The 27584-nt window shown below is 37.0% G+C and overlaps 2 long non-coding RNA genes across 2 annotated transcripts in view; both read right to left on the reverse strand.

Moving 5' to 3' along the window:
* The window catches only part of LOC143858772 (uncharacterized), a 67197-nt gene that overhangs the window by 23194 nt on the left and 16419 nt on the right, over positions 1 to 27584 (reverse strand). The window lies entirely within an intron of this gene.
* Positions 1696 to 25650, reverse strand: LOC143858771 (uncharacterized). The gene is made up of 2 exons (XR_013239036.1): positions 24842 to 25650; positions 1696 to 2253 (listed from the first exon to the last, which is right to left on the reverse strand). It is a non-coding gene; the product is annotated as an uncharacterized LOC143858771 (long non-coding RNA).

Here is a 27584-nt window from a genome sequence, read left to right on the forward strand (position 1 = left end):
GAGGATTAAGCCAACGTAGTTCGGAAACAAACTTTCCTAACTACTCCGAAAAAAACTCAACACTTTAGACGATTTAAGATTTTTTATGTTTTCAAATGTTTTTGATGTTTTAAATTTCTAATGTTTTTGAGTTTTCAAATATTCCAATGATTTTGGACCTTTAAATGATTTCAATATTTTTGGATTTTAAAATTCTTCAATATTTTTGGACCTTTAAATGCTTCACTCTTAAAGGGAACACGCAAGTAACACCACAAACTAGGGCAAAGTCCTAAATCTAAAGGGGAAACCGCGAATAAGCAACTAGCGTCTCAAAGAGACAAACCACAACAAGTAATAAGGGTCCCAAGAACAGAGAAAACGATCTAAAATATCCCAAGCAGGTAAGCTCTAATAAGACTGAGTTAGTCTCTAATGGAAAAACTTTTAACTAACCACACTAAAAGAGGAGCGCAAATGAGTCAGAGACTCTCTAATAGCACTACCAAAAGAGAGGGCAAATAAGTCAAAGACTCGCTAGTAGCACTACTAAAATAGGGGCAAAAATGACTCAAAGACTCGCTAGAAGATGGGGCCACTCTAACATGAGGCTAGGTAAGCCTCCTAAAGGGGAAACTCTCTAAATGAGACAAGGCTTGTCTCCAAATAGGGGCTCTGTAAATGAGGGAAGACATGCTTCCTATGGATAAACTCTCTATCAAACTAAAATAGACTCTCAAAGGGGTAGGCCCTAAACAATAAGGCTTGTCTCCAAGGGAGAAACACCTTACTGAGACTAAGCATGTCTCCTAGTGGGGGCTCTAGATAACTCTTTCATTGCCCTTGCAATGAAGAAATGGGCTACTAATATCTAAAAGGCGTCTAAAAGACTAAGCAAGTCTACTATACAAAGGAGGGGAAAGCTACTTGGACTGAGCAAATCCCCTAAGGATGGGCTTGGGCTAGCGCCTTCATCGCCCTTACAATGAAGGGGGGACTGACGTTTAAAGATACCTAAAATGATAAGAAGCCTCTACCTAAAGAAGAGGAAGAAAGAAGAAAGAGAGTATTACCATGTTCAGATAAGTCCCTCAAAAGGATGGGCTTGGGCTAGCGCCTTCATCGCCCACAATCCACGAGAAAGTTCCCGAGAAACATAGAGTAAGTCAAATGTTAGTAGAACTCTAGGCCCTAAAGAGAACCCCTAATAACAAAATAATGCTCAAGGAAATCTAAATGAAATCCAAGCCTGGACAGGAACAAGAGAAAAGAAAGTAGGGGTTTCGACTTATACTCGGTGATGCAAAGCTAAATGCCAAGAAGAAGAAACTAACTCACCACAAGGGAAGGGCAATGACATCGACACTGCAATGCTTTGATGAGATACATAAAGGCATCTCATTAAAGTATAATGGTGTGAGCAACATTTCCCATGAAATCTAGTGGAATTACTAAACAAGACTACATGACCTCAATAAATCCTTCGAGTAGACTACGCTCTGTTTTTATAGTCACCTCAACTCCACCCATCCTTCCATACGAAACGACATAGAAGCCATCTTAACACAATCTTACTGCCACAACAACACAATCTTGTTGACCGATTAAGCTGAAAGAAAACTGATTAAATTCAAACAATCATCAAAATGCAAATAATCAAAGCACTAGAGTATGTGCGGTTTAGGACACAAAGGACTTAAATCGGTAGTCAGTACATGACTATAAAAAAAAATAATGAATGCTTCAAACGTGTATGAACAAATAACGATTCAACATGTCTGAATTTAAAGGAACATAACCCAACAATTGTGGTTGCAATATAGGGATCAAATGTTGTGCACAATTTGTTAGGTCCCTAAAGATTAACGTACTTCCATGCACATCCTTTGAATTCTAGGTGCATCCCTTAAGGATAGTATAAAAACAAGTAAGCCCCATTCCCTTGTACAATCATTAAAATCTAAGAGCGACTAGATAATGAAAGAATTCAAACAGTAAACTCATTGCCCTCATCTTTAATTGTTATGGTGACAGCAAGGCCTCAAGGGAAATGAAAACCAAAATCACACTAAATACAGAAAGTTTGACCCAAGCTCCCAATTCCATGAAATCCCCTGAGCTGATGAATGCTTAAAATGTATAAGCCGATGAGTGATCTAAATAATGCTGGATCCATTAGAACTGAGGAATGCCTTTAGTTGGGACAAAATAGCTCGGATATTAAAACGAACTCGCCACATTTCTTTCAGCCTTTTGATGACCCAATCCTCAGGCCTGTGATAAGCAAGCAATCTTCTAATGATCATGAGTCACAACTTGAGATATTAGGGGAAATAATACAAGCTCCAAAGGAGGACAATTTGTCACACCTCAGCTTTGTAACTAAATTTCAGGAGAATAATGAACAAAGAAAACAGATGTCTAAGATCCTATTCGCTTTGGGTTTCGAGAATTAATTAGGCGTCATAAACTGATCATAGGGCTATCTAAATGTGTAACTCAAAATTTTAACACTAAGGGATGCTGGAACAAAAAACAAGTTCAGAACTTCATCTTTTCCTTTAAAGCCATTCAACAAAAAAAAAAAAAAAAACATGCGTGCAGGCATTTGGAACCCCTAACATCCAACAATCATTTTTAGGTCTAAGTACTCTTCCCCCAATTAATTCAATGACATAAAACATTAACAATATAGCCTATGATTATAGCATCAGATGTATCATTTTAAACAAGTCATGACTAGGTAGAAGACCCTTGAGATCAATTTCTTCCCAACCTCAAAAATTTCAATGACTAGAAATTATTTTAAGAGATTATTTGAGATGCAACAACCAATTCCATGCCATTTTCCAGAGCATGTTAACACAAATATAAAACCCCAGAAGAGGGTAGAACATTACTTGAACTGATAATGATGGTAGTTATCGAATTGTAGAAACGAAGTGGATCTCGTGAGCTAACCGAACTATTGATTCTATGCTCCTTTCTTCGATGGCTAATGGCGATGGGGAATTGTTGTGATGGACGTTAATAGATGAAAAAAATGGGGTAGAAATAGGCCTATAGCTGATTGGAGATGGAAGATGGAGTCAGCTTTCAAAGGGGTTAGATCAGCTTGCAGAGGTGGTCGTGGTTGGGAATTAGATGGAAGTGACTGTAAATGGGAAAAGATGGGGCAAGGAGATGGTGGCTGGGATTGAAATGGAAGAGGGTTTGATAGGGGAGATGAAGGTATGGTGGTGGAGATGGCGGAATGATAATGGGTTTGAAGGTGGGGACGGTGGCTCCCTATCTTCTCTCTCTGCCAATCTCTCCTCTCTCACACTGTTTCTCTAATGAAAATAAAACCCCCAAAATCTGAGATAGAAAAAGAGACTGTGGCTTGGCCGGATTCCAGTAATCCGGCCGGAGAAGATGGTCGGATCTGAGATGGTGATGAGTGTGATTGCACAGCCCTTTCTTCTCTTCTTTCAAAATCCTTGAAACTGCCTTCTTGTTGCTTGTAATCCTAAACCAAAATTCTTCTGAGATTGATATACAAGGGTTTAAGGCCATGGGAGAGGTCAAATAATGGACCGTGGTGGGCAGATTTTAATGGAGGTTGAACAAATGGGTATGAAAATGAAGTGGGTTTGAAAGGTGGGAGTGGTGGCTGTTGGAGATGGTGGTGGATTTGGGGAAGAAGAAGAAGAATAAGATGGAAGTGGGTGGCTCGGCTGGTGGTGGGAAGGAGAAGAAGAAGAAGAAGATAGGAGATGGATATGGGTCGGATGTCTGATGGATTTGCCGGAGAAGAAAGCAAACCCTTCTCTCTCTCTGTTACGAAAAATGAGATCCTCCCCTCCTCAAACCCTAATTCAGTGGGTTTATATGAGGAAAATGACAAATTCACACACCGCTTTTCTTCCGAGACAGCCCTTTTGGTATATTTATAACTATTCATTTTTGTTAGCAGGGTTGGCCCAAGGAGAAAACAGGGCGAAAATTCATTCAGCTATACATGATTCCTAACCCTTTGATCTGATCTAACGGCCACCAAAGATTGCTTGTGAGGGAAGCAACATAAATTCCCAAGAATGTCCTCCTTTACATGGGAAATGATGTATTTCACCCCCCTTCTTCCATGGACAGCCCCTACATAGTATATTTGGCCCCCCTCCTACTTTCTTTTGGCCAGGCGACCTCATTTCCACAATATGACCCCCTTTCAGGATACATTCACCCCATGCTGAACTTGCACCACGATACTGTCTAGGTTCGTTCGCGAGGCAAACATGCTTGGACCTTGACAAAATTTTACAGGGACCTTGGTGGGACCCTAAGCTAGCCTAAAGCACAATTTGGGACCTCAGAACACCAGTTTATTAGGGTATTTATTTAAAACAAGACATAAAAGGGGTTCGACCAAGATGGGGTGTCTACAGTAAGCCCCTCTTTGGCAGAGTGTATTTGACACACGAATGCCAAAGCTGAACATGAAACACATTTTAATCGACTCGAAAATAAAGAAAAGCAAATTTTGGAGTTTTTGGTTCTAAAATGACATTCACAAAGGTAAACTGGTAAAAAGACTCTTTCAAAAGACTCAAGATCCGCTGGCATTGGTGTGGGGCCGACTTTGGCTTGGTATGCCACTCAAGTATCCAAGTTGCCTACGTATCACAGGCTTACTAGAATCAGAGTCGATCGTAGTCTGGTGCACCTGAACTAAGCTACTTATGCCTAACTTATCTAGGATACCGATCTAGACTGGATTGACTGTTTTAACTGTTTAAGAGAAATTATTTAATTTAAGTTGAAGATTTTATTATCCTAGGACTTCATCTAAGATGCTATATGGTCATATCTAAGTGTAAGTCGTCCCATAGACTAATGCAGGTTAACTTGCATCCTAGGTAACTAGGTTTGTCCTAAGGAAAAATTGGGTGACTGGTGTAACTAGATCTATGGCATGGTTGCTAATCATAACAAACGGCCGTGATGAGGCTGGACTCCTAACTCTAGGACTCCCTAAAACCTAGGACACAACGTGACGTAAGTGTTCCTATGGGGCCCTAAAAGGTTCCTACGATCGGAGACCGCAATCCAACGGCTCCTAAGACTTTGATTAAGTTAATTTCATTTGTTGATATTGGTGATTTTTAGATTGACTGATTTTTTATTTTCAAGGATTTTCGATTCCTAAATATCTAAGGGATACCAAAGGTTCTATGGTTTGCCAGTTTCGGCCTCGAATTGCAACCATGGATGGGAATCGTGCTCTCAACCCTTGTATAATTTAGCATGTAAGTTATAGTATCTTATTGCCTGGCATGTTTCTCGGGATTTCCATGGACAGTGAACGTCAGAGCCAATATCATACTATAATTTACGCACTCCAATTATGCAGGATTAATCGTAATTAGTATACGATTGTGGTTGCGATCTCGGCAGTTAGACTATTGCGGTATAGCGAATTTACATGGGAGATCTATGAACCCTAAGGTTTCTGTTTCAAACAAGTTGAGGATTAAATTCATGATTTAAAGTTAAGATTTGTTAGAGGTTCTTACTGACTTTTGTGTTGATTTGCTATTAAATTATGATTTATTAACATTAAGACCGGATTGCTAGGATTACACAGAAACCCTAAGCAATCAAACTCCAACTCCATTGAAACTTTCCCAGTAACACGATATGGAGGATTGTGGATTACTGAAAAAATTGTAATATTGATTTTTTGCAAGCCAAGCAATGCTAAATTACAGAATGAAGATCCTTCACGATCAATCTAGAAGTTTTCTCACATAGGAAACTAGCTTTTATGAATAATTTTCGTCCAAAAAGGGCTGCCTAACATTTGAGCTCATTTATGACCTATTTAGACGCGGATTCAAGAAAAGTCATGAACTAGAAAGTTGTAGATCTTTTCGAGACGTTCGAAACGAGTATATTCGCAAATTTATTAGATAAAGATGTAAAAAGTTATGATAGTTTTAGTAATCTGACCATACAAGCCCTTTCTAATTATAACTCTTCATTTCTTTATTATTTTTTTAAAACAAATATGATGTCACCAACCATCTCATCCCATGTCGGACGTTTTTGCATGTAGCCTCATCATGTGTGGCACCCACTTATGTGGTCGCCCACATGGGTGGGTCCACATGGACTCCACCTTGTGGGCTTTAGCCCAATAGGCCTTATGACATGTATTTTGGGTTTTTTTCAATGAAAATTCAATAAAATCCTTTAAATTCAAAATTTTTATTGATAAACCCAACCTATATGATATTTATAGTGCACCCCTAACACGTGATCAAACCATCTTTTTTTGGGAAAATAACTTTTTGGACCAAAATGCCCCTATTTGACCATTACACATCCAAATGCGACCACAATATCCTCAAATCGGTTCACCCCTAAAGGGAAATATAATAGTAAAAAAAATGAAAAGTCTCTGTGGTCAAACTTAAAAAATAGTAACTTTTAAAGTTGGGTACTTTCGGTGAGCAATATCAAACATGATCATTTGGTATCCCCTGAAAATACCCAAAATGCCCACAACACTTAGAATTTCCAAATTAAGCGAAATCCCTGAGAAATTCTAAATTTACCAGGTTTTCCAAAATTCAGGAAATTATTCATTATCTCTCAGACATCTTTCAGGGATCAAAAGAATTACATAGGAAAAGACCAAATTACCCCAGGTGCAAGAATCTGACGAGACTAGGGAAAACCCCGAAAATTCTAAAAATAATAGGTTCTTTCACTTGCTTGAAAACTTGAATTTTCATCTTCTAGATACCATTGGAACACCCTAGAAACCTTTAGTATCGTGAATCAACTTCAGAATTCCATCAACGAGGCGAAATCTACCCTAAAATGCGCAGATGCCTAATCCTAGGTGGAATACGGACTCGAAACTTGACAAACTACCGAATCTTTTACTTTTTAAAGTGTAGCAAAATGGGGGTGTCTACAGATGCCCCTCTTTGGTAGAGATGACGTAGTCATCAAATGCCAAAGCGAAAGTGATAGAACCATTTTGCGTAGCTTTAATCAACAAAAATATTCACTACTCGCGATGCAACCTAAATGCTTCCTAATGCAAAACCATAGATGAAGTCCTAGAATTAAAAAAATTAAAAGAGTCACTTACTTTGAACACCCTGAGTTTGGTGGCTCAGAATAAATGGAGAAATGAGTTCAATCTAAGAGCGAAAATCACACAACTTAGAATGAAAAATAATCCCGATGCGGTGCCGTTCACAAACGGGCAATGAGAGAATGATATATCATTTTCGAATGAATTCTGAAGAGAAGGAACAAAGATAGTTCTCAAATGGTTTTTAGAAGAAAATGAGATATCGTTCACAAGCGGGCTCAAGGAGGATAAGAGACCATTCACAAATGGACTTGGAAAACGAGACACCGTTCACAAACGGGCTCAAAGAGGATATGAGGCTTTTCAATAATGGACTCGGAAAATGAGACACCGTTCACAAACGGCCTCAAGGAGGATATGAGACCATTCACAAATGAACTCAGAAAATGAGACACAGTTCACAAACGGGCTCAAAGAGGATAACAGACCATTCACAAATGGATTCGAAAAATGAGACACCGTTCACAAACGGGCTCAAAGAGGATAAGAGACCATTCACAAATGAACTCGGAAAATGAGACACCGTTCACAAACGGGCTCAAAGAGGATAAGAGACCATTCACAAATGAACTCGGAAAATGAGACACCGTTCACAAACTGGCTCAAAGAGGATAAGAAACCAATTATAAATGGACTTGGAAACGAGACACCGTTCACAAATGGGCTCAAAGAGGATATGGGGCCATTCACAAATGGACTTCGAAAATGAGACACCGTTCACAAACGAGCTCAAAGAGGATAAGAGACCATTCACAAATGGACTCGAAAATGAGACAACGTTCACAAACGGGTTCAAAGAGGATAAGAGACCATTCACAATGGACTCAGAAAATGAGACACCGTTCACAAACGGGCTCAAAGAGGATATGAGACCATTCACAAATGGACTCAAAAAAATGAGACACCGTTCACAAAGGGTTTGAAGAAGATAAGAGACCATTCCCAAATGAACTCGGAAAATGAGACACCATTCCCAAACGGGCTCGAAGAAGAGAACAGACCATTCCCAAATGAATTCAAAAAATGAGATATCGTTCACAAACGGGCTCGAAGAATTTTAAGGGACCATTCTCAACTAAACTCGAAAAATGAGTCATCGTTCCCAAACAGGCTCGAAGAATTTTAAGAGACCATTCCCAACTGGACTCGAAAAATGAGATACCGTTCACAAACGGGCTGGAAGAAACGAGACCATTCCCAAATGGATTCAAAAAATGAGGCACCGTTCCCAAACAGGTTCGAAGAAGATAAGAGGCCATTCCCAAATGGACTCAAAAAATGAGACACCGTTCTCAAACGGGCTCTAAGAAACGAGATAGCTTCGTTTGATGAATTCAACAACGAAGAATTTAGAGATTTTTCATGAATTTGAATTTTGATGTAAGACTGGATTTGATGAATTTTAGATTTTTTGAAATCAATGAACGGGCTCGAAGAAGAGAACAGACCATTCCCAAATGAATTCGAAAAATGAGATATCGTTCACAAACGGGCTCGAAGAATTTTAAGGGACCATTCTCATCTGGACTCGGAAAATGAGTCACCGTTCCCAAACAGGCTCGAAGAATTTTAAGAGACCATTCCCAACTGGACTCGAAAAATGAGATACTGTTCACAAACGGGTTGGAAGAAACGAGACCATTCCCAAATGGATTCAAAAAATGAGGCACCGTTCCCAAACAGGTTCGAAGAAGATAAGAGGCCATTCCCAAATGGACTCGAAAAATGAGACACCGTTCTCAAACGGGCTCTAAGAAACGAGATAGCTTCGCTTGATGAATTCAACAACGAAGAATTTAGAGATTTTTGATGAATTTGAATTTTGATGTAAGACTGGATTTGATGAATTTTAGATTTTTTGAAATCAATGAAATTAGGGATAATAGAGATCGTGCCAGATAAAGATATAGAAAAATAAGACTTTGATGAATGTCGAGACAACAAACCTTAGGAACGAAGAAGTATGACTAACGAGAATGGTTTAGGAACACTTTCATGAAGCTTCAACAAGATTTTACGCAAAGAGACTGTTGGTCTTGTCTTCTGGGAATTTTGATAACTGAAACCTTGATCTAAATACCTGATATTGGTAATCTAGAACAACGGCTCTCTTGGATACTAACATGGAAAAGTGGGATTTGCCTCTTGACTGGTGTTTAGATAAACATTTCTTGACCAGGATAGTATTTAACTAACTGGAAGGAAATTTTGAATTTTAATGGTTCATCTTTCTGAGAAATTGGCTTAACCACCATTGCATCTGAGGCTCTTCCAAGCTTAAGGTGCCTTCCTGGGGTATGATCTTCTTATGGGAACTGGGCTTTCTGATGTTTCTACTTCTGAATTCTTCTGAGCTGATCTTCTTTGAAATGAAGCTGTTTGACTAGATTCTCGAGCTCTTTCAGGTACAATCGCAGGGAGCTGACGAGGCTGGGCCTCCTTCACAGAGACAGTCGCATCATTTGGACACAAGGACGACGATTGACTATTTCTAAAGAGAAAACTTAGATAAAAGGCACCACTCAAAGGATTAAGGAGCTCTGAATGAGTGAACTTAGAATAACAAAGATTGAGTGACTATACTGACAAATAGAGTGATGCTTCTGACTTAGTTAATATTTTGTTTGGTAAGTCTATCATTTCGAGGAATAGTTTCTCAATTGGTAAACACTGGACTTCTTCCTTAAAACAGTAATGCCTCAAGAATTTAATTACGACTCCTAAGATTGCTTAGATTCAATGCCTCGAGTTTTGAGGATGACACTTGAATTTGCCTGAACTTCTGTTGATATTCAGTCTTGATACCGGCTGTAGCCTTCTTATAATGATTCTCTTACCGTGACCAAGTCACCTCTTCGGGGGTTTTAACTTGGCGGAGCGTGTTAGCCTTAAGTTTAGCCTGAACCACCTTTCTAGGTTTTCGATCCAGCAAGCTATCCCCTTAGCTTTTGCCTAAGCCGCCCTTTCGAATTTTCAGCTTAGCAGGGGAATGATCTTAAATTTTGCCTAGACCGCCCTTTCAGGTTTTCAGTCTAGCAGATCTTCAAACTTCGTTCTTTTTTCTTGTTCATTTTTTTTAGGCCTAGATCTTTGATTTTGAACATCTGAAGGACTTTATAGGTGGATAGGGCTTTTTAAAGAATGACTTAAGGTTTTGCAAAGATTTCGACCGAACCTGTGAACAGGTTGCCTACGTATCCCAGGGTATGAATCAGGTCGTGCGTAGTTTAGGGCGAATGCCCCTAGTTTGAAGGTAAATTGTCTGAAGGTTAATTGATTTTTCTTTTTTTTCTTTCTTTTTAGAATGATTGACTTCTCTTCTTTTGGAACTTGTCCCTCTTTTTTCTTCTTCTTTTCTTTTCTTTGAGAACTTGTTCTTTTCCTCTCTTTTTTTTCAATTCTGGAGCTATTGGATTTTATTCCTTTTGTAATAACCGAACTCGGTTTGACCGAGCTGCCTACGTACTCCAGTGTAGGGATCAGGTCTCGCGTAGGTCAGGGCCCTAGTTTGATGGGTTTTTAAGAAAATTTTATTCAGGCTCAAAGGGTTTGCAAACCGGTATTCGTTTAACGCTGAGTTATGATTTTGGAATTTATTCGGCCAAAGGAGGCCTCCCGATGTTCAGAATTGGAATCGATCTAGGTTACTAGAGTACCTCTGGTGCTTATTTTTTCTTTTTCACGGAGTTTGACGGCATTTCCCTGGAAGAGATAATGATTCTTCTTCCTTCTGGATATTGTTAAGTACTTTGACTTTGAGAGTGCATACTGGTTTTTTGACATCCTTTCATCCTTGAATCGGTGTCCCTTAATATTTTGATGATCGCTCTGAGATGATTGCTCTCGTACTTTTCATATTGAATTCGATGGGTTTTCATTATCACCAGTGAAACCAGTGACCAGGGCCATTGACTAGAGATATGGAAGTTTTTTCCAATCCATGCCCCTTGTATAACATGTGACATTCACTTCCTTCATTCTTTCTTGAACCTTCTATCTAGGTCTTTCTCCTGGCATTAATGGTAGCGCTTACTGGACCATCTCTTTATCCTCAAAATGGGTTTACCAATCCTTTACACTCTTCAAAGGGCAATGTATTTCCAACAGGCATATACTGAATTAAAGTTTCAGTGCCAATGTTTATCATTTCAATTTCCTCTTTTAGAGGCTGGGCTCGGCGCTCCTCCTCTTATTTGAGCATAGGCTGCAACTCAAGAGGGGTTTCGTCGGCATCTTTTCTCATTCGAGGAGGGAGTATTATTCTCATTGTTTATTAAAGTCAGAAGCAGACATTGGAATGTATAGAGAAAGCAAATTTCATTGAATTGAAAATGACTACATCTGATAAGACTTATCCTGAACAGACTCAGGATTCATATTTTTAACTCAAAAATAAAAGTAAGAAAAGACTCAACTAGACTAGGAATTTATTCAAACTTTTAGAAGACTGCACTCGATAACCGAACTCGACATCATGACTGGACTTAATTAAAATAATAAAAGGACTGAAACTGTTGCAACTGTCTGGCTTTGGAGGCTCGGAGAGGGCTGGCTCATAACTAGAACTGTTCCTTTTATTAACCCTGGGTCGTCTAAGCATCGAGATCATCCGGCGACAAAGGATCAAGGAATCCTTCTGGCAACACTACGTTTAGATCTCCTCCGACATCTGAATCACTGTCACTGTCACTGCTACTGAGCTCGATTATGTGATTTGCTTTGGATGGTCCTCCATGATCATGCTCATGAGTCAGAGACTCAAGTGGTTCCTTAGAGCTTTGGCTGGCCGAGTTCCATATAACAAAGCTTTGCGCTTTATCAGCTTGGTGCTTGGAGTCCTGAGGGTGGAAATAATTTGTCTGCATTTGTTGCTTCATTTGATGAATCTTCTGTGCGAGGGTGGCCACTTGTTTAGAGAGATTCACAATCAATCTTTCAGAATTCATAGCCGCAGAATTTTGAGAACACCCATGAGCCATGGAGAAGCTAGGGCTTTTGCCTTTAGAGGTAACATCAGCTGAGCCAAATATCCCATTCAATTGAGCCATGATACAGCGATTCTCTTCTTTAAGCTCTTGCAATTGTTGGAGGATAAGAGCCAAGGTATCAGGAGTGGTATTGGACTGGGTATTTCTCGAGCTTTCGGCCATAGGAGCTGACGCAGGAGGTGGTGCAGAATCTGGATTAACAACGGAAGCTTGTGGAGAGCCAGACCTCATTTGTAATAATGAATTGATCCCAACCCGAGAAATGATGGACATGCCTATGACAGCTTTTGGAATGGAAACAAGGAACATAGGATGTAAGCTTGACATTCAAGGAGTGACGACTGAAAGATGATTATGGGTTAAACAAGCAATTGAAATGATAGAATGAATCCTATAATAACTGAGACACGATGATGGCGATACGAATGCACTAGGGGATACCCCTAGTTTAAGGGTCATGGGAATAGACTCTGAGGGGCTTATCGAAATAATCTTGTAACAGGCTACCCCTAGAGTGGGAAGAGACCAATGATAAAAACAAGATTGGATCATCTGGACCAAGTATGATCAGATCATGGGATTGCATAATCGAAAGATTGTGAGACTCTGTTCCTGGCAGTTAGGGGATTGTTTGAAGATATGATCGAATCGTATGATAGAAGAATGAAAGACACACGATCAAAAGATTAGATGAGATTGCATAGGATTGCTTTCAACTGGTAGATCAGGAATGACTAATCCTATGAGAACTTAGGAAATGTGGGATTTATATCCTAATCCCAAATAAAAAGTTTTTTCATCTTTTTATATTTTAACAAGGGTTACCTGAAGGCATCAACCCTAATCCTAATCTAGCAGAGTGGAGAAAGAATCTCGACTCTTGACTTTGTTTGTGTACCTAAGGACCGATCGTAGCCATTGGAAGATGGACTACGGCCTAATCTAGACACAAATGGGTAGGATATCCTAAGGTAGGCTCACACACGTGATGTACGTGTGTTCGTATACTATATGCATGTGTGGGTTAATCTAGGGGTAAGGCCAAGAGTTCCCTTAACGTGAATCCGTGTTCGATATACTGTACCAGTGTCCGGCGTATCAGTACGTGAACCAATGAATCTGTTTACGCACCATAAATGTACTAGGTTAAGGGTGAAATGCTTCTCTAGCACAGAGGCACTAGGTGATGAAATTCCAGTCAACCATGCTAGATAACACTTCGGGTTCCTAAAAAGACGTGTGTGCATGTGAGATGCAGGGATTTAGATGCAAGTGATGTAATTGTGTGCAATATGTTTGCGCAATCTATGATGCCTTCAGGTTTTGTTAGATTAAGTTTGAGTATGATGTGATGAGAAAATAAAGCAAGACAAAAGAACTAATCTAGCAAACATATAAGATAGAGTTTTCATGAGCCAATTAAAATAGATTCAAATGAGTTATCCTTTGAAATTTTAATGAAGTTAGGTGGTCCCCAACAGAGTCGTCAGTCAGTGGGACCCGATCTCGCGAGAGGGTTGCGAGCGCGCGAGGCGCCATACTCTCTCTTTGTCTCTCGTACCCACGCGATTGGCGTGTGCCTTTTTTATTTATTATTGATTACCCAACTAGCCGGCAACAACCAAGCCATAGGGTGCAAACAAACCTGCAACCCAGTACCCACAAGGACAGGGGTAAGCCGGCGAGCCTAGCAAGGTGTGATTTAATTCATCCTTTCCGTGAACTTGGGATCACTAAAGGAATCCGAATTTCACACAAAGAAGAATGACAAAGTTGCCGCCTAGATGAGGGATCTAGGACCCATAAATAACCAGAAATCTAAACTCGTTACCTGGTTATGAGAATGGAAGGTATGGTGAGTTACCACCACATGCACCATCCTCGCCCGATAATCCGGTCTTCAATTCCAATAGTTAACTCTCTTGAGTGCGAACTACATGACATGCATCATAAAATCAGATTTTAATGTAATTCCTGAATGTGTATCTTGATTTTCTTAATTTGTTTGAATTTAATCTAAGTGAAAGCTCTCCTAAAATTCTAATTTCATGGAAAGTCCTAAGTGATTTAATTACTTTTAATTTAAGGATTAATATACAAAACCCCACCACTTATGTGTGGAGCCGACTCGGGATTGGTATGCCACTCAAGTATCTAAGTTGTCTACGTTCCTAGCCTCACTGGAATCAGAGTCGATCGTAGTTCGGTGCACCTGAACTAAGCTACTTATGCCTAATTCATCTAGGACACCTATCTAGACTGGATTTACTGTTTTAACAGTTTAAGAGAAATTGTTTAATTCAAGTTGAAGATTTTATTATCCTAGGACTTCATCTAAGATGCTATATGGTGCTATCTAAGTGCAAGTCGTCCCTTAGACTAATGCAGGTTAACCTACATCCTAGGTAACTAGGTTTGTCCTAAGGAAAAATTGGGTTACTAGTGTAACTAGATCTATGGCACGGCTGCTATCCATATCAAACGGCAGTGATGAGGCTGAACTCCCCTAAAACCTAGGATACAACGTGACATAAGTGTTCCTAAGGGGCCCTAAAAGGTTCCTACGATAGGAGACCGCAATCCAACGGCTCATAAGACTTTGATTAAGTTAATTCAATTTGTTGATATTGGTGATTTTTAGATTGACTGATTTTTTATTTTTAAGGATTTTCGATTCGTAAATATCTAAGGGATACCAAAGGTTCTATGGTTTGCCAGTTTTGGCCTAGAATCGCAACCATGGATGGGAATCGTCCTCTCAACCCTTGTATAATTTATCATGTAAGTTATATTATCTTATTGCCTGGCATGTTTCTTGGGATTTCCATGGATAGTGAACCACGGAGCCAAAATCATACTATAATTTACGCACTCCAATTATGCAGGATTAATCGTAATTAGTATACGATTGTGGTTGCGATCTCGGCAGTTAGACTATCGCGGTATAACGAATTTACATGGGAGATCTATAAACCCTATGGTTTCGGTTTCAAACAAGTTGAGGATTAAATTCATGATGTAAAGTTAAGATTTGTTGGAGGTTCTTACTGACTTTTGTGTTGATTTGCTATTAAATTATGATTTATTAATATTAAGACCAGATTGCTAGGATTACACAGAAGGCCTAACTAATCAAACTTCAAATCCGTTGAAACTTTTCCAGTAACAAGATATGGATGATTGTGGATTACTGAAATTTTTTTATCAATTTTCATTAAGATTTGATATAAATCTCCGATTTTTTAAAATTCAAATGAGTTCATAAGTTAACACAGTAACTTATATCATATCAATTTTAAATTAATCCAAACTTTCACAAAATAGAGATATATATGATTATAGCTTATTGGAAAATTTTCATGAACTGTCATTAAGATTTGATATCAATTTCTGATTTCTCAAAATTCAAATCAGTTCATAGATTAACACAGTAACTTATAGCATATCAATTTTAAATTAATCCAAACTTTCACAGAATAAAGATATAGATTATTGTAGCTTACTGGAAAAGTTTCATGAATTAGTAGGTTTGATATCAATTTCTGATTTTTCAAAATTCAAATCAGATTATATATTAACACAGTAACCTATAGCATATCAATTTCAAATCGACTCAAACTCTTACAGTGATTAGATTAGTGTATGACTTTCATGAATTTTTATTACGATTTGATACCAATTGAAATTCACACAAAAATCGGATGATACCAAAGAATTACTTAAAAGCAAACCTAATGGTATCCTAAAATCAAATAAAATATTCTAGTAGATATATAATAGATTATAAAATTCTCTATCAAAATTTTAAAACTTAAAAATTAAATCGCTTCAATAAAATTAATTTTTAAATAGAAAAGGAGAATTTAGTTCCTAAGAATTGAAACCCGTTTATTAAAATAAATTACAAAACAATAGTAAAACTGAAATCCAAGGAGTGACTTGGTTTGGCAACCTAGAGGGGGGGTGAATAGGATGTTTATGAAACTTTACCTTTTAGAAACTTTTTATAAAATTTCACCCAAGACTTATCCCTTGTTTAATTAAGTTTGAAATATTTGAACTTTAAACGATATTACAAATTAATATTAGTTCAAAAACCCTTGTTGATTAGCAAGCTTAATTAGGTGATTTATAGCCTAGTTAGCACGGTACAAATATTCAATCACAACCAAAATGCTAACTACTCACTCAATTCCAAATATGTAAAAATACAAGCACAAATAAATAAGAGAGTGAGAGGGAGAGAGAGATAGAGAAATACCAACACAAGTGACATAAAGATTTATAGTGGTTCGGCAAACTGCCTACTCCACTCTACTCAAGGTCGCACTTGAGGATTTCCACTATTGAGACTCCACGACGTCCGGCTCCAAGGCTTTTACAATCCAAGGGAATTAAATAAGGATGCCCGTCCACCTTTACAATGACTCTCCTTCTCCACCGAGTTCTAAGCGCTTCACCCAAAAATGGTTGCAAATAAGTTTCTAGGGTTTGTTAAGGTTGGAACATGTTCATCAAGTCTTTAGAACTCATATAATGAGTATATATAAGTTCCCAACACCATATTACCGTTTTAGGGGCAAAATAGTAATTTTCAGGTCAAACAGTCAACTAGCCGTTGGTCCTCCAACGACTATTTTTTTTTTGAGTTCGTAGTGTTCTCGGAGTTTCGAGAACATTTCTCGGAATTCCGACCAAATTCTCAGATTTCCAAGAATACAAACAGAGTTTTTAATTTTAGAACCTGGACCATTTCTCGGAGCTCCGAGAATGTTCTTGGAGTTCCGAGCTCGGAGCTCCGAGAATAATTCTCGGAGTTCCGAGACTGGATTTCCAGCAAACAGTGTCCTATTTGAAAAATTCATATCTCATTCGTTTCTCATCGGATTTCGATGTTCTTATACTCTACGGATATGAGAAAAATGAGAGCTATCTGTTAAAAATATTTTCAAAAATATTTGAAAATGTTATAAATAAGTTTTGATAGGATTTAGTTGCTGGTCCAGGTTATTGCTTCGGAACTTTGTTTTGTTCATTCTTGTGTTGAATGCCATATGGGTCCCAACATGTTGGTACACCACCATGGCCATTCACTTATCCATTTAAGTCTTTAAAGGGTGTGTTAGTCTCTTTGAAAAATATATTTTTAGGGGTTTTAAGATGTGCCTTGATAAGAGGAAATGCAAGAGAGATAGGAATACATTCTACCCTTTCTATCACTCTCTTGAACTCTTCTCTTGAGCTGGGATCTTCTATGGTTGAGCTTCCATGCTTGACATCTTCAAGTTGAGGTACAAGCTCCTTGGTCCTTTTCATTAGGTTCTTGATCCTCCAGCTTTGGCCTTCATGAACTTCTCTGTATGTTTAATGCTTGATATGGATGATGTTGAGCTTCTCCTTGGTGGATCCTCCAAGGTGTGATTTGTCCAAGAATGCTCTAGCTTCTTTGTCCATTGGTTGGTTCATCTTCAAGCTTAGGCCATCTGTGTGTCTGCTAGAATGGATTGACCTGTGAATTACCTGTCTATAGCACAACAGTCAAGGCAAATAATTAGTCCATAAATGACTAATCAATTTGCGTTTGTTAATCATCAAAACAAGGTAATTGAGTGAACCCATGGGGAACTCTTGGGCTAACAAAAACTTTGCAAAACCATTTGAAAAATTTTCTCTAACATTCCAGTAACCTAAGTTACTGCTTTGTAAAGAAATTTTTAAAAAATTTACCAATTTAATTTCCAAAAAAGAATTACGGCACTTAAACCGAAGAATCGATTAGAAAACAGTAAAGAAAATATTTTTTTCAAAATTTTATTCCCTGAAAACTTCAATTTATAATTAAACATGAGTTCTGAAAAGTTTCATAAATTTTAAAATCATTTGATATTTATTAAAAATAACCCAAAATTAAAATAAATTAAAACCAGATTAAAAAAATTTAAAAATTTAATTTTTTTTATGGTGAACTGGAAATCCAAAAGTCAGGTTGGAACCAAATTTTCATGAAATTTGGATTTGATTTGACCCGTTTTCCATTTTATTCTTCATGACATAACCCTTTGCCGGGTTATCTTTCGAAAAATAAAACAGAAATCGAGGCGGTCAAACCGTGGTCCAAAATTTCACTTTCCAGTAGTTTTAAAATTTTTATTAACCTAAAAAAAATTTGTTTTTTGAAAAAGATTATGTTTTCAAAAACTTGCCTTGAAAATTGAATTTAAACTCATATTGAAGAGTAAAGAAAGAAAATTAATATTTATATGGAGGAAAACTAATTTTTTGTTGAAATTTTGGATTTTGAAAGCCTTTAATCTATACTATAACATACTGGAATTTTAAAAGAAAACTCATTGATTTGATATTTCAAAAATAAAACCCTAGCATGCTTGTTCTAATTCGCAAAGAAGAGAGATCCTTACCGTTGATCGCGATCCTTGTCTCTAGGGTTGGTAATCCGAGATATACACTTTGTCCAACCCTTTTATACGCTAAAAAAGATCCAAATAACACTCCAATAATCCTTGATTATATGATGCCTTGGAGAAGAAGAAGAAGTTCAAGAATCCCTTTTGTGAAGAACACTTGAGAGTGAACACACTTGAAGAGAGGAATAAATTCCAAGGAGGAAGAGAGAGAGCGATGCATTTTTTTTTAGAGCCAGGCCAAAGGTTGTGCTTGCTTTGTTTTTATAGAAAAAGTTAGGGTTAGATTGGATTTAAATGTTTCCAATGTGAGGACTCTTATCTTTAGTTAGTTTTTAATTCTCACATATGGCTTGCTTTTTCCTTACCTTCTAAATTGTATTTACTTCTAATATTGATTTCTTGCAAACCAAGCAATGCTAAATTACACAATGGAGATCATTCAAGATAAATCTAGAAGTCTTCTCACATAGGACACTAGCTTTTATGAATGATTTTCGTTCAAAAAGGACTGCCTGACGTTTGACCTTATTTTTGACCTATTTAGATGCTGATTCAGGAAACGTCATCAACTAGAAAGTTGTAGATCTTTTCGAGACGTTCGAAACAAGTATATTAACAAAATTTTGAGACAAAACAGTAAAACGTTATGGCAGTTTTAGTAACCTGACCATACAAGCCCTTTCTAATTATAACTCTTTATTTCTTTATTATTCTTCTAAAACAAATATGATGTCACCAACCACCTCATCACATATTAGACGTTTTTGCATGTGGCCTCCTCATGTGGGGCGCCCACTTATGTAGCCGACCCACATGGGTGGGTCCACATGGACCCACCTTGTGGGCTTTAGCCCAATAGGCCTTATGACATGTATTTTGGGTTTGTTTCAATGAAAATTCAATAAAATCCTTTAAATTCAAAATTTTTATTGTTGAACCCAACTCATCTGATATTTATAGTGTACCCCTAACACGTGATCAAACCATCTTTTTTTGGGAAAAGAACTTTTCGGACCAAAATTCCCCTATTTGACCATTACACATTTAAATGCGACCAAAATACCCTCAATTGGTTCACCCATAAAAGGAAAAAATTGATAAAAAAATGGAAAGTCTTTGTGGTCAAACTTAAAAAATAGAAACTTTTAAAGCTGGGTCCTTTCGGTGAGCAATATCAAACATGATCATTTGGTATCCCCTGAAAATACCCAAAATGCCCTCAACACTCATAATTTCCAAATTAAGCGAAACCCCTGAGAAATTCAAAGTTTAGCAGGTTTTTCAAAATTCAAGAAATCATTCATAATCTCTCAGACACCTTTCGGGGATCAAAATAATTACACAAGAAAAGACCAAATTATCCCGAGGTGCAAGAATTTGGCGAGACTAAGGAAAACCCCGAAAATTCTAAAAATAGCAGGTTCTTTCGCTTGCTTGGAAACTTGAATTTTCATCTTCTAGATACCCATTGGAACACCCTAGAAACCTTTAGGATCGCGAATCAACTTCAAAATTCTTTCAACGAGGCGAAATCTACCATAAAAAGCGCAGATGCCTAATCTAAGTGGAATACAGACTCGAAACTTGACAAACTACAGAATCTTTTACTTTTTTAAAGTGTAGCAAAATGGGGGTGTCTACAAATCCTAAGGGCGGATACATAATGCCTATATACATTGGGGCGAATACATAGCGCCTAATATAATATAAAATCCTAACACATCACATCTAGAAAGCAGTAAATGACAGATATGATAAGCAGTAAAGCGCTACAGCTAACCGATAATCAAAGCAGGTAAGTGTTACAGCTAAGCATGTAATCGAGACGAATAAGTAGGATAATACTATAGCTAAGCATGTAATCAAAACAAGTAAATAAGTGGATACTACAGCTAAACATGTGAGTAAGTAAAAAAATGATCACACACTATCATGATCCTATGGAAGAAATCATAATTAATATACAAACATAAGGCCTGAAGTACTAACAACAAATCCTACGACTCTAATGCCTAAACCTGAGTCCTTAGATGATCTGATGATCATCCAAAGAAGCTTAAGTATCCCCGCCTACACAAGAATCAGAGTCAAGTAGTTCTTCGCACATATTCTAGGCTATGATGCCTAAGACATCTAGATCTCTATCATAGACTTGACCTAAAAGACCAGACTAGTTATTAAAGCTTCTTTTGGATTATTTAAATTCCAGTGGATTGTGGATTTTAGGACACCCTATATGCCCTAACTAAATGCAGGTTAACCCTAAACTAATGCAGGTGGTTCCTACAACTTATGTGTAACTAAGCTGTATGTCATAAGGAAAACAATGGGATCACTAACGCATCCTAGACCTAGTCATCAATCAGTGAAGTGAATCGCCGACTCACCGGACGGAGGCGTAACAAACTCCTAACTCTAACACAAACACAAACCACACACACAACAACTAAGCAACATATCAAGGAGAAACTCCTAACTCCAAAACTCTCTATTTAGGACAGACTCCTAACTCTAGAGGAAGATCCTTTTGAAAAAAATAAGGTTTTAAAGTTGTTTGAAAGATTTATAAAGTCAATTTACAAAGTTTGGCTGGACTTAAGATAAAGATCCCAAGCTGCACTACGTACCTCGTGAAAGAGGATCAAGCCAACTTAGTTTGAAAAATAAACTTTCCTAACTACTACTAAAAACTGAACACTTTAGATGATTTAAGGCTTTTGATGTTTTCAAATGTTTTTGATTTTCAAATGTTTCTAATATTTTTGGAGTTTAAAGTTTTACAATATTTTTTTTAAATTCAAATGATTTCAATGTTCTTGGATTTTAAAATTTTAAATGCTTTCACCCTTTTGGTCAAAGGCCAAAGGGACCACACAAAGTAGCACCCTTGGGTAAAGGGGAAACCCCAAACCAACAAACTAGTATCCCAAAACAAGATGTAACAATCCACAAACAAGTGAACAAATGTCCTAAGAACAATGAAAATGATCTAAGATCCCAAGTAAGCAAAGCTCTAATAAGACTGAGTTAGTCTCTAACCAAGATGAAGTAACAACTCTAAAGGAGAAACTCCTAACTAACAATACTAAAGAGGTAGTGCAAATGAGTCAGAGACTCTCTAATAATACTACCAAAATGAAGGCAAATAAGTCAAAGACTCGCTCTAAAAAAAGGGGTTACTCTAACATGAGGCTGGGTAAGCCTCCTAAAGGGCAAACTCTCTAAATGAGACAAGGCTTGTCTCCAAATAAGGGCTCTATAAATGAGGCAAGACATGTCTCCTAGACACAAAGGTGGGCTCCAAGTATCTTTATCATTGCACTTGCAATGATAAAGTAAGGGATTAGGCAACTAACGGACCAAGTTAGTCGTCAACTAGTACGGGTACAAGTTGGAGTACAACTTAGAGAGGACCTCTATGAATGAGGCAAGGCATGCCTCCTATGGGTACATTATCTATCAAAGTCATGGTAACCTCCCTGAGGGTAGGCTCTAAATGAGGCTTGTCTCCAAAAGAGAACTACCTATTGAGACAGAGAGTGTCTCCTAATGGGGGCTCTAGATAACTCCGTCATTGCCTCACAATGAATTGAAAAGGTTCCATGGTATCTAAGAGTCTAAGACAATCTTCTAAATGAGGGGAAAATAATACTAGAACTTGGTAAGTCTCCTAAAATGATGGGCTTGGGCTAACGTCTTCATCGCCTTTGCAATGAAGGAAAGCTAAAGTAGAGTCTTAAACCAAAATTTTTTAAAGAAAAAAATCCTCTAACCAGTGAACATTCTTAGGTATAAAAGAATGAGGTTATAAATTTAACCCTACAAGTCGATGAAATAAACAAAATGTGACAGTAATAAGATGATCCATCACTAAAAAAAAAAAAAGAAGATACCACTAGCTCCAACATTCTACAATCATTATCTACACTACTACTTTTGACAAAACCTATTGTTCATACTGCTATATATATATATATATATATATATATATATATATACTCAAGTCCAAGTGACGTATATGTAAACTAGTTAACCAACTCATGAAAAAATAAATCCAACAGTAGTATGCCATAAAGAGAATCCATATCACTTTAGCATATTATCAGGCATACTTATAATACCAACGAATAGCTCTGTACAATCAATATTTTAAAGAATATCTACTACACCAACATAATCAAATTAAGATTAACACTATTCCATATAACAATCTTTTAGACATCAGCCTGAATAGTTTCAACAAATCAATGTGAACATTTCTTATGCTATCCATCTCAACTGACGTTTGAAATTAATTAAACACACCCCTCATTAAAAATAATGTCTGAAATTTATACTAGTATATGTGAAACTGAAAATTAAACCCAAATGTATTCAAATGAGCTCACTGTTTCAAAGGACCTGAGAGGATATAAGAACAAAACATTTTTTTTTTTATAAAAACCAAACCATTTCTATCAACTATCTAAGAGACATTCATTACTTTCTCAAACATTTCACTGAAACGCAATCTGTTAATGAACACGAACCTTAGTTAAAATAAAAGAACCCACGTTGATAAGAGCTGTTTTAGATTATTCTAACTTCACTATGAATTCTCATATGTATGGAAAAGGGCCAATGAAGAATTAAAGTTCACCAATTTGGGCAGCCATTAGTCATGCCAATACCAAACATAAACAAAACTGCATTATCATGACATGCTTATATTTAATAGACATACCAGATTAGACCAATTCATCAATTCCACCAAATACAACAATAACCTCCAAAGAAAAATAATCAGGTGAAGTTTCATAATAAAAATAAAAGTTACTTTGAAATATAAATCCCTTCCCTAATAGCTCTCTTGAAAATAGTATTACTTTATAAAACCACCCATCTCATCAACTCCACATGGTTTAACCCTCTCATATACATAGCAGGGCTAAGGAATAAGGTAAGAGGGCTGGTAATATCAATTATAAAGAAAAGGAAATAAGGGTAGAAACATGTGAAAAATGCAAAAATGGGCTACCAATATCATAGTGAGATGATGGCTGCCAAAGTACAAAATGAAAGAAAGGACTGCAAATATCAAATCAATCGTTACCAAAATCAAAGTGATGAGGGCTGTTAGTAGCATAAATAGATGAGGGCTGCCATTTTCAAGAACACAATAATGTAGATATCAGCCACCCCTAATTAATCTTGAAGAAATATTATCAGCATAGCCATATTTAATAATTACACTAGCTACTTTGCCTCTTATAGCAGGTAAATTTTCTTCACTTCAACTAAGTATACCAAGTGTGAAAGCAAATAGTCTATCTAGATAACAGTACATACACGAAATAAATTGAACTTACACTGTCACTTATGCTAAAAAAAAATTAACTATTCATCTAACTGCGTAAAAATTTCTCATTGGAGCAACCTTAATGCTACTTGTACAGAGTATAACACTTGTGAAATAGAAAAGCCTAAAGACAAAAACAAACGAATGACTTAGGACAGGTTGGTAGTCATAGTAATTTTAGTTGCTGAAATTAAGGTCCAAATGAAAACATAGCTGTGTAAATACAAATGAATTTTTAGATGGCATTAAAAATAACAAGAAAACAGAGTATCATCTTACACTTTTCTGTATATACATTCAAGAGGCCAACATAAAGAAAAATAAGTTACATAGACACATCACCTTTATTCTTCTTTAAAGACCAAGTAGAAAAGAGTTCAAAAACCAAAACTTTTCACTCTTACATTCTTTTTTTTTTTTTTTTAAAATTTCTCAAACACTCAGGGTATACTGATTGAAATCTGATATTGCAAATGACCAATGCCTAATGGAGGGACGTTTTCATAGCCATTCCAACAAATGTGTTATAAAATATAATATTTTGTTATCCTAGAAGCATCTTAAAACCAATTTCAGATAATACAAATATGCACTGATATAGCCTGTAAAAAAACTGATTGGCTAATTAATAAAACCTTGTCATCCATTTGAAACAGACTAAGCCTAAACCAAAACTCATTTTTATCTCTTAAATCAACTGTCATTCACATCTATAATCCAAAGAAAATCAGCTGAAGCAAATTAAAAAAAAAAATTCGATCTTAAAGCTCATTTTATTTCTTTTTAAAAAATAACCTAAAGTTTCAGCTAAAAACAATTGTTCATCATGCAATCTAGCATCTAAAACCTGAACTCACATACATTAATATCAAATTATTTAACGAGCATCACTTACATCATATGAATTAAAGCAAGAACTAATGACTAGCTTTAGCCCCAAAATTTAAACGTATAGGAATATTACCTGAAATGCTGATGTAGAGACTGAATAGACACCAAATGAGCTGCGCTTGGAATTACTGACCAAAGCCTGAAGAAAATTCGCTAATATTCCGATCTATTTTCTTTAAGTTTCGAGCTTGATTATGCTTTTCTTCTTCCTTTTGAAATACTCAATTCTCTCAATACTCCTCCAATGCTTTGCGGTGATGAAGAACAAAATAGAGATTACAAAATCCGAGAATGCAAGATCAGATCAGAACTTTTCAGATTAGACCCCCAAGGACAATGATTTTCGCTCAAAATTCTAGATCTGAGCGTATGAGGAGTAGACCTAAAGCTTTCCAAGATAGATCTAAAGATTATAGTCTAAACTAGGGTTTTGAGAACTTGAACTGAGGTTTAAAAGATGCTCAAAGAGGAATGACAGTAGTAGAAGGGACTAATGATGAAGATCAACATAGTGAGGGCTGACCGGAGCTTGGCCAGAGCTTAGCCGAAGCATGACCGGAGAAGAGAGCTTGTAATCGGAGAAGAAAAAGGAACGAATTTAGGGTTTGGACGATCTCTCGTTTTATTTCTCTAAAAAATATGCTCTGCTAGGGTTAGCAAAATCCCCAATTAGTGAGAAATGAGGCCTTAAGCCTCTATTTATAGATTTTTAGAAAATTTTTGACCCCCTTAAGTTTGTTGGACACCCCCCATGTCATGTTTGCACTAGTTTTGGATGAGTAAGGGTGATCCACAAGAAGAGTTTTTAATGAAATAAGATACCAATTCGCGCCCCTTTAGTTACCCAGGAACACCTATCTACTGCAAAATATGCTGACCGGATCACCCTCTGAACCGGATAAAGCACTCCCCTTCTGCTACATTATGTATACACTATCTCATGAATTATGCTCGCCTTATTAGGCAAACCTCGACAGATTTTAACAAAATTTTAAATGGATTTAAATGGCATCCTAACCTACCATATGGCATAATTTGGGGCTCTAAAACACTAATCTAATAGGGTTTCTAATTGACCCAAGCTATTTGGGGTTCGGTCAAAATGGGGTGTCTATAGATGCCCCTCTTTGGCAGAGCGTGCCTGACGCGTGAATGTCAAAGCTGAACTAACAACACATTTTGATCGACCCAAAAACAAAGCAAAGCAAATTTTTGGGTTTTTAGTTCTAAAACAGTATTTACAAAGGTAACTCTAAGACTGCAAGAAATAGGGGAATAATCTCTCGCCAACTCTTAACAGGAAAATAATGACATCTCAAAGAGATAGCCTCTCTCTAACGCTCACGACCCAACCATCTAAACCAGCCCACAAGAACTCCTATTAACAACACACAAATACCGAACACAGACACTTTTTATCTCTAAATTCAAGCTTTAACAAAAACAAACGAAAGACAATCACTCAAAGAGTATAAATCATTTCAATTGCACAAGTACAAATCAATCATTGTAACAGATGCAAATTAATTACTCAAAGAGTCTCAACCAACCACTCAAAGAGTCAAATTATTTACTCAAAGAAACACAAATCAACTACTCAAAGAGTCTCAAACTAATCATTCAAAGAGTCTTAATCACCCAAAGAAACCAAAACACTCAAAGAATCTCAATCACCCAAAGAGTCTGCAATACTCAAAGGGTCTCAATTACTCAAAGAGTCTCAAACACACATAAACCGTTATACTCAAAGAGTCTCAACTATCCAAAGAGTCTGCAACACTCAAAGGGTCTCAACTACTCAAAGAGTTTCAAGCACACAGAAACCTTTATACTCAAAGAGTCTCAACTACTCAAAGAGTCTGCAACACTCAAAGGGTCTCAACTACTCAAAGAGTCTCAAACACACACATAAACCTTTATACTCGAAGAGTTTCAACTACCCAAAGAGTTTGCAACACTCAAAGGGTCTCAACTACTCAAAGAGTTTCAAACACACACAGAAACCTTTATACTCAAAGAGTCTCAACTACCCAAAGAGTCTGCAACACTCAAAGGGTGTCAATCACTCAAAGAGTCTCAAGCACACCTCCAACACTCAGAGTCTGTAACACTCAATGAGTCTCTTCTCTTTTTTTTTGGGCTTTATCAAAGCCAATACAAATCAAATACTCAAAGAGTACAAATCAAACAAGTACAGACCAATCACTCAAGGATTCTTTTATAGCTATTTTAGAATTTTTGTCAAACCAAATGTAAACTAAAGGTTTTTTTTTTATAAAAAAGATGGAAGAAAAGAACTAGGCCATGAATCACGGAATCTATTGATTTCTTCCTTATTAAAAGCAAATAAAAAAGATTATCTCAGATATACGTCAATGATGGAAGAAACACTTCCCGAAGAGAATCATAAAAGCGCATGATCTTTACCAAAGATCAGGCTCAAGCAACTTGAAGGAATTTTCGGGTTGTAACCCTTTTCAAAAGACGCAAATCATTCTGCTAAGGTTTAAAGATTGCAGAGGCAAATTCTAGACTCCTCTGGGGATAAGATTTTTGAAAGAAACTCGACTCCAAAAGAAAGCAACTTGATCGAGGAGTTCATCTCAAAGAGTGTTCAAACTTCTCCAATCTCTATTTGATGAAAATATCCATCTCAAATACCATTGCTTATTTGATATCTTTTATGACGCAAGTTATAAAAGATACCCCTAGTATGATTACTTTCATAAAAATATTCATTAGAGAGCAACACAAAAAGAGAAAGGCCAAAGGCTTCCATTAATGCACACTTGGGTTTACAAAGTTTTACAAGTACA

The sequence above is a fragment of the Tasmannia lanceolata genome, unplaced genomic scaffold (assembly GCF_043159265.1).
Source record: "Tasmannia lanceolata isolate RefF3 unplaced genomic scaffold, GAP_Taslan_0.1 ptg000026l, whole genome shotgun sequence".
In the NCBI taxonomy this organism is placed as follows: Eukaryota; Viridiplantae; Streptophyta; class Magnoliopsida; order Canellales; family Winteraceae; genus Tasmannia; species Tasmannia lanceolata.